Genomic DNA, 12,337 nt, shown 5'->3' on the forward strand with positions numbered 1-12,337 from the left:
TCAAACGCATCAGAGACAAACTGTAAAAGAAGAGTATAAAGAACAAAAGCAATGGGGGACTAAACGGCAGTCCGAATAACAAATAAAATTCTGCTGGTATTTTCGAAAGTGCCACCAGAGGGCAATAATAGGCAGAAAAACGAGCTAACGCTGGGCTTTCTGGGACCGGGTGCTTCTTGCACCCCACCTCCAGATGATGGGAAGGCCTTTGACTTAGGGAAAAAAATATTTCCCTCTGACTTGCCTGGCTCATCCTGCATGGGAATGCGAGAGGACTTTGCATTTCAAGCCTTTGTAAGACTTCTTTGCATCTGGGCGGCAAACGGAGCATGTTCTTTCCCCGGGCACCCAGAGCCCCCCTGTAGCCCCGTGGGCGAGCCTGGCTGGGGCAAGCAGCGGGGCTGCAGTCCGGCCACCCCGGCCCCTGGGACAGGCAGGGGCTGGGCAGCCAGAGCTGTGCCCACCGCTTGCCTCGCACAACTCCCTGCCGCTTTCCGTAAGGATGGAGCCCAGGCGTGTTCCTGAACCCCTTTCATCTGGGGCAGCAAACAAGCTGCTACAAGCACAGCCAGTTTTCTGCTGGCTGGTTTGTTTGGTTTTTTTCTAATCGTGTTGCCTTTACTTAGTTCGAAGGAAAATTTGGTTGGATGGCTGTTGTAGAGACTGATGCTGCAGGGGGAACTGGACTCATTCTCAGGCACACAGGGCAGATGTGTGTGGGGGGCTGTGAGGATTTTCCATGTCAGGAAGGAGGCTCTCACCTCCTCACATCTCTGCATCCCCACACCCCTGCATCCCCACATCCCTGTGTCCCCACATCCATACTTCCCCACATCCACACTTCCCCACATCCCAGCATCCCCACGTGCCTGCGTCCCTTCTTCCCCACATCCCAACATCCCTGCATCCCTGTATGCCCACAGCCCCCCTGCCCCGAGCACAGCAGCCCAGATCTTCCCTCTCTGATGCAACACATCTGCACAAGGAGGGACTTTCCTTCATTGCTCAGCAGCAGCCACTCCCTTCAGCGAGTGACTTGGGAGCACTGATTCAATCATTTCTGCCCATGAAATTCAATTGTGACAATACCAAATGTTGCTTTTACATCACCTTGTTTTTTTCTAAAGGATTAAAAGTAGCCACTAAGCTAAGAGACACATTATCCGGAATACAGCTAAGCAGAGTATTCTGTTTCCTTTGCCTTTTCTTTGGGGAAGGGGCAGGGGAACAATAGCTTATTCTTGAAATAAAATCTTTTTGAGGCAGCAGATGAGAATTTGTGAACTCATGCTGAGATTTTGCTTTGAATCACGGGAAGACTGACTGGGAACTGGAGCCTCCCCCATCACTGGGGAGTACCCTCACCCCCTCAATGATAAAATAATCTTCTCTTTAGTGCAGAAAACATTTACCTAGCCTGTGTGAAGCTGAACTTATGTCAGCGAGACGCAGAGGATCCACCCAAGAATATTGTCACAGCAGGACATCACGGTATTTTCCTGGAGGGAGGGATGGATTCAGATCCCCTGAAGCAGAGGAAGGAGTTGTCTCCTACGCTTCACGACAGTCAAATTTTTTTTGTTTCGTTGTCTTTCAATACCAGTGTTCAAAAAATTAAGTATTTCTTTCCAACTCAAAGCAGCTCTTGCATCCTCCTCCATTTTCACTTTTGTTTTTGCTTGGAAAAAAGAGAAAAGCAAATTAAGTATTTCAAAGCAGCCTAGCCCAATTGTTCACCCAACTGGCAACCGAATCAAAACATCCATGAGCTGTAAAATCATTATCAAGACTTTTTAACCCAATACGAAAGGTGTCAAATGGGGATGTTTGAGAATAGCAGATTCCTTGTTTGTGGGTAAAAACCATACACACACACAAATTCTAACATAGAGAAGGAAAGAGTAGTTTAGCTCATGTGGAAAATAGAGGGAAGTGGTCAGATAGAGAGCTCTCTCCTTGTGTACATGCTGGTATACAGGGGGAAATGTCAAGACATGCTCCCTTTCCTGGTGTGACCAGCAAAATGTACAGAGTTCCTCTGTTCATTAAGCTGTAACCCTGGCCTTCTTTCATGTTGGAGGGAAAAAAATACTAATTTTAACCAAGAAGTTATGAGAAAAAAATTACGTCTTTCTTAGCAAGTGATGTTCAAACCTCTTCAATACTTCATCCCCTCTAAAAATTGCCATTTCACCTGCACTCGACACTGACATCAGGAGGGCACCTGGGTTAGGAGGTAGCCTGTCCCTCACCGTGATGGCCTTTGGCTTTGGAAAGTGGTGCCACACGCTGCGGTGCTGGCTCTGGATGACTGAGCAAGTCCCGGGGGTGAGTGCACACCTGCCCTTGTCCCCCCCCAGCTCACATCCCCCTGATGCTGGTGGGAGTCTCCCCGCTGGCTTCACCAGCAGCTGGACACGGGCAAGGGAACATCCCGTCCAGATGGGATTTGCTGCTTCTGCTCCTTCTGTGGTTCCTGCTTTCGCACCAGGGACTCTGCAGCACAGAAGCGGCTCTGACGCACATGGACCCCTCCCTGCTTCCCTTGGCCGTTTTGGCCGGCTCTGTTTTACAGTCCTGTGAGTTTTGTGATACCATGTGTCCTCAAATGTGTGTCCTTCACAGCATCCGAGAGCCTCTGCAGGGATAGCTTTTGGTGGCCGGGGGAGAGTTTCCCTAAAACCCCAAAGCACACCTCCGAGTTTCACACCTCCAGAGGTTTAACCTGCAGGTGAGAAAAACATTTTACCCTCACTTCTTGGGAGAAGTGATTTTGAAGGCTCTTTAAAAGAGATTTAGAAAGTGGAGAGAAACATCTGCTTAAAAATAGGAAAAATACCCTATAAAAATGGTTCCAGTTTTCAGGTGCTCCATTCTCACTCTAAGGACAGGCTTTTAGCGGCCAAGAGGGTATCAAAGAATGACAATTAAAGCCGTGGTTGTGCTCTCTGCATTTGGGGCCATTTGGGAACCAAAGTAATTCTGTCTCTCAAAGATGAGCCTCATACGTGTGAGTCTACTTAGGTACTTCTGCCCTGGCAGAGCAACCCTTAATGAGCCCTCTTAAACGCTGCAAAGAAGCACAAAAAGGCATTAGTGAAAAAAGAGACTGAGTCCATGATTTCTTAGCAATTCCTAATGATGTAATTCTTTTGCCTTGCAGCATTATTACTCCTGGGTTGTTTGGCTGGAGTCACTTGGGAAGCTTCAAAAAACGTTGGAAAACAGCACTATGGAAATTAGAGGTCTCTCTCGTATCTGTGAGGATAAATATATTCATAGCGCAATTAGTTACTGTGGAGTTAAAATGCTGTCCAGGAAATATAAGGGGTGGAGAACAGGGACATTTTGGAACCAGAAAAGAAAGATATTTGGAAATTTTTAAAATAGAAACCCTATAGAAAATAGGTCACATGGGACAGAGAAAGGATATCCTCATTCTTCATCATTAAAAAGAAACAACAGTGTAATTAAAAACAGATTCCAGAATACTGATCTGTTTATTCACTATAGATGGACCAAATTAGCAATTGGTTGGGAAACACACACACACAAAAGGATAAAAAAATAAGGGTATATAAGCCTGTATTTTTCCTTTTAGACTTCCATATCCACATACAGACACATTTTTTTCATCTAAGGCTCATGCTCTCTTCTTTGCTGCAGTGAGCTAGTTAAACAGCCCCCTGCCTTAGCCGGGAACGGGGCATGGCCGTGATGGTCTTTGCAGCTTTCTGGGCTTGTTACCACTCCAACTTCTGCTGCATCGCACAATTTTCCAAATTCCTTGCTGCTCTTCGTATTACATTTGTACCTTCATTTCCAAGTGGTGAAGGCTAAGCCAGAGGGCTGGGTGAGGATGGAGAGGGGGGACCTGGCCTCTGGCAGGGAGCTGCCTCCCATCCCTGGGCGGTGGAGCTGCAGAGGCGCTTGCCATTGCTCCCAGCAGTGGCAATGAAAGCGTTAGCACTCCTCTCCTCTCCTCCCCTTCCCGCTCCTTTTTCCACTAACGCCATCTGGCCGAGCGTGCAGGCTGTTGTCCCCGTGGCCTGGCTGAAACCACACCATCCCACTGGCCAGTTCTGGGCTGCTCCCAGCTGCTGCTTCAGCACCTTCTCTCCGTCCGCACCGCACCTATACCCAGGCACCAAGCTTTGCTGGGAGAGCAGCGGGGTAGGCAGGAGCAGAGTTTCCAAGTCCTTTCTCACAGTGTAGTGCCCCAGCAGCCAGGCCGGGCAGCCGACATCTCTCCCACAGATAGGGATGCTGAGCCACACCACCATGGGAAAAGACCATAAGGTTGTAGCATCTTCTGCTTGAGGCACTCCAATAAAAAGCTAGAATGAAGACTTACGGACTCTGGCCTCTGTTTCTTTAATTCAATGAAAAATGTCCTGCAAACAGAAATCAAATCCCACTATCCAGGCAAGCTTCTGCACTCCCTGTCTCAGCAAGTGATTGCGATATCACTGCCTCTGGCCATGTTCTTGAAAACCAGACCATGCCATGAATGGCAACATCTTGTACAGTCCAGCATATGCCACCGCCACTTGCTGTGGGCTTGCCAGCCTGCAGAGAAGAGGGTGGTGACACCAGTGGGTGGCAACACATTCAGCCAGCCGGGTCTGACCTGCTGCCTGGCGCGGGTGGGCACATCCTGGGCTGGTGGCCACAGCCCCACGCGTGCCACATCCTTCCTGCTGCAGGGAGCTCCTCCATCCCTGCTCCCTGCTGTGGTCCTTTGCACCGCCTTTGATGCACCCTGGGTCCTCCGGTGACTCTTTCAGCTTGTTAATTTGACAGAAGAAAGATGTAACTTCTTGCTGGATGAGTTTGTGCCAGGTTAATGAGCTGAATCTGCCCACAGGGTTGTCCAGTGAGTGGGAGGACCAGCAGCGGGAGCACACAGCTTGGCAGGGCAGGGTGCTGTGGGGCAGACACCCTATTTTGGCAGCAGGGAACTGCTAGATAAGCTCAGCCTGTCTTTTGGATTGTACCCTGTGATAGCTGGTTCCCCAACACCTGTATATTTGAAAAACAGATACTTGTGAGCCCCGATGACCTGATACCCAGTCTTCTGTTAGTAATACTTAGCTGCACAAAGGTAGCAGTAGGTCTCCACCGTGGCAGCACACCTTGGAGATTTAGGATGAGGATTAAAACCTTCAGCTAACTTAAACTTCTGGCCTTTCTGATACATCTCTGAATGCATGAAAGAAAGGCTTTTCTGCCAACGAAATAAATGTTCCAGCTTTTTAAGATAAGTTGCTCATTCTGGTCAGTGCTGTTATGCTACTTCAGAAAGTTTAAGTAGTCAAGCTAATTGTGACAGCAGTGATTTGCTTGTTGTGAATCAGACATTTCATTTCAGAAAGTTACCAGCTATATTTTGTTGCCATTAGTGTCAGAGAACTTGTATAGGTCAGGAAATGCGTATAGCCAACAGCCTACTCACTTGGAAAGGCACCCATAGACAATAAAGTTTTATGAACAGAAATTTAATGGCATGGATCTTTTCAGTCCTTCCAAAGAGGCTGAGCTTAAGTGATTATTTTTGATGCTGAGTCCTTGTAGTTAGGTATCTGCTGGTAACGCAGGCTGCATCCTCCTCCACTGCTGTACAATGGTGCCATCTGTAATTAATTGAGCTTCAGCCTCCCTGCATTTGTTTTGTCTTAGCTTTGGGGGATGGTGTCAATTAACAGCTAAAAGAATCCTCTTTCCATTAAATTAAAGAGCATTTAAAAAAAGAAATGCCACCCTCTGATAGCAGTTTAGCAGCCGGAAGGACAGTCTATCAGCCAGCCAGAGAAGGAACAGCAGAAATGAATTTACATGCGTATCCATATGTAGTGTTTGGTTTTCTTGAGCAATTGCCATTTTATCCTGGAGTAACCCTTGAATCATTTGCAGGAGGGTGTCAGATAATGCTTTCTTCAAACCCAAGCCAGCTGTATGTGCAGTCAGGGAGAACCATATGGTTCTTCGTGTGCAAGACTGATATTTGCTGGGTTATGAAGACAGATCTAAAGTCTGTCTGGCTGACTGTCTTGTGGCGTGAACCCCGAGCTGCACTCGGCAGCTGCCCTTTCTGCCTGAAAGATGCACGGATCAAGGGCATACGGGATATGGGGTACGTTGGGAGGCAGGACATTTTCTGAAATACGTAGAAAAACTCCCCCTCTTCGGGTAAGGGACTTTTTCAGTTTCCCCATTTATACAAACCACTTTCACGAGATAAAGCAAATGCATTTTTTTTTCATGCTTTTGTCTTCCTGGTTATGCATTGCATGAATTCAGTACAATTCCTGTCCTTATTGGAGGTATGCAGCCTTTTCTTATCCAATTCTCTTTTACTATGGTGACTAATTGCTAGAACATAATCGTGAGTTTTGAGACTGGGTAACCGGGCTGAGACTCATCCAAATGCTGCATTTCTGTCTGGACAGGACTGCCAACATTTCAGCACAGATTGTCATCCATATACACTTAAAAATCCACTTTTTTGGTCTTTGAATTTCTTTTACAGTAAGTTTTTTCACCTATGCTCATGGCCAATAGTGCTTGAAACACTTTCATAAGCCCCACTTTTGAGAGGTTTGTGATGTTCTCTGCACCTCCTTTATTCTGAAGAACTCTCTCCTTGTAAAATATGATTAGAATAGATGCAGTCCTCCACATCCAAGGGCTCGATAGCCTTTCAAAAATAGTATTTGTCCAGGGGAGTTTTATATGCAGGTTGAGAGCTACCCTGAGCCTAAGGGAGTTCAAGCCTAGACCTCTTGCTGCTCAGGAGGGTGTCCTGACCACCAGGCTATGGGCTTCTCTGCCCAAAGGACATCCTCTACCCCTCTGCTGGAGCTGTGCCACACTGCAGAGGAGAAGTTGTGAATCCAAGGGTCACTGAGCAAATGGGAGCTTTATATGCTCTTTAGCTCTGTGATTAGGGCCCTCGTTTGGAAAGGGTGGATCTTTCTCACCTGTGCTTCTAGTGCTGCTTTGGTACCCGTTCCTAGCACTAGCAATGTTAGTGTTCAAATGAACATAGCACTCACCCCTGTATTTGTTCAGGAGTTTGGGGCTGGGAATGCGGCATGCCCTGAACATTCATGAGGATGAGCCTTTCACAAGAGGCAGGCAGAGAGAAGATTGCTTGATATAACTAGTAGGAAGGCAAATCTGAACATGCACACGGGCACAGAAGAGTGGGCATGCTCTGGAGAACCCTGCCTGAAAGCTGTGATTAAACTCCTAATTTCCCTATCAGCTTGTTCATCTCTATCTTTTTTTCCCCCTCTTCACATTCCTGGGCAAAAGTGAGGATGGAATAGTCAAAATAGCTTACAGGGAATTAGACAAGGAAAACATGGAGTTTGGTATTAGCTATGTTAAATTAAAGGAGTTGGCAAGATAGTCAGAAAGAAACTCGAGAGGCCAACAGTAGAAGTTAGATCACTGTGACAAATAGGAATATTAACTGCTTTGTACCGAGGTGATGGGATCACATAAGATCATTATTTTTCCCAAAAAGATTTATCAAAATACTGTAATACAGTCATAATTTGTCAGCAGTTGTGAAATCCAGGCACCTCAGGCAACTTTTCAAATTCTACATAATCTTCAATGTCTATGGGAAATACAATGAAATATACCCTGTTCTTAATTGATTCCTTTTGCGCCACATTTTTCACGCAGGCTTGGCTGTTGGCCTTTCTTTGCTAAGTGAGGGTTTCAACAAGTGGAGAAGATGGATGGCCAAACCAATCAACCACAGAATATGCAAAAGGTCAAAGCACTCAGCTAGCACATTGCAGACTGCTTCCAGATAAACCAGGCATAACGAATCGGATAACTTTCTCTTTGAACAAACAAAATAAGGAAACTAGAAAGTAGTTCAGGCTGATAATGTTTTCTTTATTTCTTGAAGTGCTACATGCATAGCCCTGTGGAGTATGAAACAGGATAAAAGTCCTTTCCTGCCCTATCCTGTTGAAATAGAAGAGAACAAAAATGAGTAGTTTGCCTCTGTGATGCTGAATAGATTTGTGTCAACATCTAAAGTAAATTAACACTGATGTGTGCAAGCAGAGAAATGTTGTTACCCGTTGTGTATGGCTACAGCTTTCTTCTTCATAAGGGTTTTGAATGAGGGGCTTGTAGAAACATGACCTCTCTAACGTACCCTCTAGTCCTGGGCAATGGACATAGCAAAGCTGAAGGAGCACAGGAGTGCTTGTGTACTGCTGCTGCCATGGTCTCTCTTCATGGTCTCCAATGCCAACAGGTCTGCATTTTAATAACTGATTTAAAGCCTAGGATTTAATGTTTTGGTGGGTAGTGCTGGGGGATTCCTGCCTACAGCGTGGCAATAGCAGCAGGGCTGTGGGAACTTCACTGGTGTTAGCAGAGCACCGGCGAGGACACCACGTGCTGCGAGGTGTAACGGCAGAGGTGCCCAGCTGCTGGCACCCCAGGGCCAGCAGAGCTTGCCTTCTCACCTGTACAAACTCAGTGCACCTAAGAGAGGAAAACTGTTCAGAATGCTCAGAGGAAGTGTTTGGTTCCCCAATCCTCCCAAATCAGTATGTGTCCTAATTTTAAATGGGTCTCCATTACTTTCAGACTTATCTTTAGTTGCTGCTTGACTGCACTTGGCAGAAGAGAAATAAATATAAGCCGTTATTATTAAACTGTCTTGAATATCAAGCAAGTTTTCATTCCATGTAGCTAATACAAGTAGAAGATAAACTGGCGGCTTATTGCATCTTTTTTTTTCCAAAATAAAGGAGAGTGATAATCTGAGACCTCATGGCGAAGAAGCTATGGTGCCTCTGAAGGATACTTCTGTACAGCCACCTATGAGATGAAGACAATAATCCTGCTCTGAAAGGGATGTGAACTGACAGATGTGGTTTTTATTTCCATTTCCATCATAGACCGTTTGTGTGGATTTGGAAGAAATAAAAACCTGGGTATTTAGTGAAACATCTCTATAACCTGTGAAGGGGCTTCACCTCAGCCCATGCAAGGTCCTAACTCCCACTCAGGGTAATGTGGAGGTAGACCTTGTTTTATTAACTTTGAGGAAGGACCTGTGCCCAGTGATATTAACCTGACACTTTCTGAGAAACACAAATGTCCAGCTTTTGGAGCAGAAATACTTTGGTCTGCATTTGGTACAATGGTCACTCTCTGCTTAGTGAAAACAGACTAACCAAGAGAAAAAAGAGAGAAGACTCAGATAAAGCATTGATTTTTGCAGATATTGTCAGCTTACAACAGCCCCCACTCATTTCAGGTGCCCTGTAAATCTCACTAGGTTCCCAGTGATGGCCTGAGGCATCAAAACATCTTTGCCAGTCTGGGCTGTGGTGTTTAAGACTCCTGCTGGAAAAGTGTGCTGTTGAAGGAAAAGGGAGGGGGGGGAAACAGCAGGAAAAAAGCCCCCTTCATCATGTGGAGGGTAGGCAGGTAAAGTAAAATTCCAACTAAGATTTTAATTGCAGATTTATAGTGGAGGCAATGGAGCTGCAATGCTCTGCCCCATTAAGACTCCAAGCCCTAACACTGGGGGGATCTGACTCACTGGAGGGTAGGAAATGTAATGTGCTGTACTGCTTGCCACAAATAGCATTTGATTTCAAAATAGTAAGTATAGCAGAGTTGTTCCAAGCTGTTCCAAGCAGACAAGATTTAAACCCTGCATGCTAGTTTTACATTGGTGACTAATGATTGAACGGAGGTGCAGAGCAGAGGTGTCTTTAGTTAGGTAATCTCATTGGGTAAATGAGATTTAGACTGTGTTTTCTAGCAAATTGAGGCTTAGAATAAATTATACTCATTTGAAAAGTCACAGGCCCTGTTGGAACTGATAAAAAATGCATGTGGAGTTAATCCATTGGTACCCAGATGCCTCCCTGAGGTGTGTGGCCCCAGCACCTGCACAGTCATCTGGACATGAGCTTTTCAGCATCGCTGAGTCCCCATCCTGCAGCCATTCACTTGTTGGGCATCTCCAGATGGGTGCACCAGTTGGGAGTCATGAAAGCAGCACCCTGATCTCTTTCTTAGCTATTTCTGTATTATCACCCTGGGAGTATTTTATGAGCTCTTCTACTGGCCAGGTTGTAAATGCCAAGAGCTAGCTATTAAAAGAAAAACACACACACACACAAAAAAAACCCAAAACCAACCAAAACAAGCATAAAATTCCATGTGTTTTGACATATTTCCATGTAACAACGGTTTTTTCTTCTCATTTAGGGCCACTGGACAATGACATATTTCTGTTTACCTGGATGACGGCAGTCTTCATTCACACCACTCTGTGTGAGGGAAGAATTAGGCTTCTGGCTTTTAGTAGATTTGTGACCTCCTAGAGTGCACTGTGCCATATAAACCTGCTCATTCTCTCAGTATTGAAGCAAGATGAATCCTGAGCAGTTACATTCACATCTTGGCTATTGAACTGAGTATTATCTGGATGTAAATGCATTCAGCCATGACACAGGAAAATCCCAAATCCCAGCATCAAAGGATACTTCTCTTTTTAATGCCACAAAGTCATAATTCCTTCCTGCCAGCAAATCAACTTCTTAGTGGTTCACTGCAGTTGAAGGATTTTGTTTGATTCCTCAGATACTTGTGTTGGAAACATCCTTTGTATGTATTAGAACCTGCCAAATCTTAAAACACTTTGGTCAGAGAAAGGGCTTAAAGATGTCACCAGGAAAAAGTCTCAGCTACTTGCCACATGACAGGATTAAAGATCACGATTTGTCAAGGGTGTGACAACTATATTCCCTAGAGCACATTTACACTTATGCATCTATTACACGGATTCATGTTTTTTGTCTTCAAGACGTAACAGTCTGTTATGGATCAAACATCCACTTGTACAGGACCACATGAAGACTTGCACTCATGGGTGAGGCAAGAGGCATTTTCTTCCCCTTTGAAATATCTCTGAGATGAATGATTTCTTTTTTCCTAACCCCTGTGTTAGTTGCCATGATGTACCTGTGAGGACATGAATGCCAAATAGCAGTTCCTGGTTCAGATGCTGTGGCTAGCAGCTTGATCCTACTACAGCTGTGTCTAGACAAAGCCAAGAGCAGGAAAATCGATGTTCTGGTGAAGTGCTAAAATGTGAAATGGTTGCCTAGAATTGTAACTTTAGAAGGATTAAAAATGAGCGTACCACAGGCACCAGTGAGCAACCCTATAGAAGTATAATCTTTCTTCCAAAAAAATTGAACCTGTGTTTTCTGTTGAACACTTAAACCTCCAAGGCTTGCAGAGAACTTTGCAGTTCCTCCCCCACTTTTACTCTTGCCTCCTGCCTGCAATCTGGAAAGCCCAGTAAGCAAATGAAATGGGTTCAACTCCCTCCTTTTAAGACTCTTGTTATGTTGGAGCTCATGTCACTTTCCCTCTGACAAAGCTTTAACTGCATCTTCCTTGCTAAGCCTCCTTCCCTCTGCCATAGGAGCTGAACTGCCAGCTGGTGCTTTAACTTTGTGTTGTGGACCACAGAAAACTATGCAGGTAGCCTCAGAGGGCATAAAATGTTAACAGCTCAGAAGAAACAGTTGATCTTAATTATTGCTGCTACAAAATTACTGTGATTAATATTATTTACTACTTCACCAATGGCTGTTTAGTCCTTAGTCACATTCCTATGAGGCAGGCAAGTAAATGGAAGTGATGAAGACTGAGTCCAGAGCTAGGTATGAATCAGTGGCAGAGCCCAGGTTTGTAATTCCCGCCAGTCTTCTCCACAGACTGTTAGAAAACATGTTTTTTTCCCTATGTGACGGGGCAACATCCCTTGCTTCCCCAAGAAAGACTCATCAGGAAGAGGAAGCGTCACCTCATGCTCCCCTAAACAGGAGCAGAAAGCAATCAACTGAGAGAATGAGGGCAACACTCACTGGATGATCTTTAAAAGTTCTACTTAATTCCCACAAGCATGCAGATACAAGTTTCCAGAGGTGCCAGTACCTAAAAAGATATGCCTAATGCCTGATCACTAAGTAAAGATTAAGATAGAGAAATCATTTATGTACATTTAAGTGACACGATAGGATGGTATTTGTACTTTCACTGTTGCCCACCTACAACCAATTTCACCAGCAGAGCCACAGAGCAAAATAAAAATACTCTGATAGCTATACTTTGAGGAAAAAATGAGACTTGTAAAATCATATACTGAAGCTTTCACAGTACCATATGATTTTGTAACAGAGTGTTCTACATCCCAGTTATTACCATTTAGTACTGGAATGAAGCTCCATTAGGAAAAAAATATATATATTTGGTTTTCCTTAAACCCTTT

Source organism: Aquila chrysaetos, chromosome 1 (genome assembly GCF_900496995.4).
Source record: "Aquila chrysaetos chrysaetos chromosome 1, bAquChr1.4, whole genome shotgun sequence".
NCBI classification, from domain to species: Eukaryota; Metazoa; Chordata; class Aves; order Accipitriformes; family Accipitridae; genus Aquila; species Aquila chrysaetos.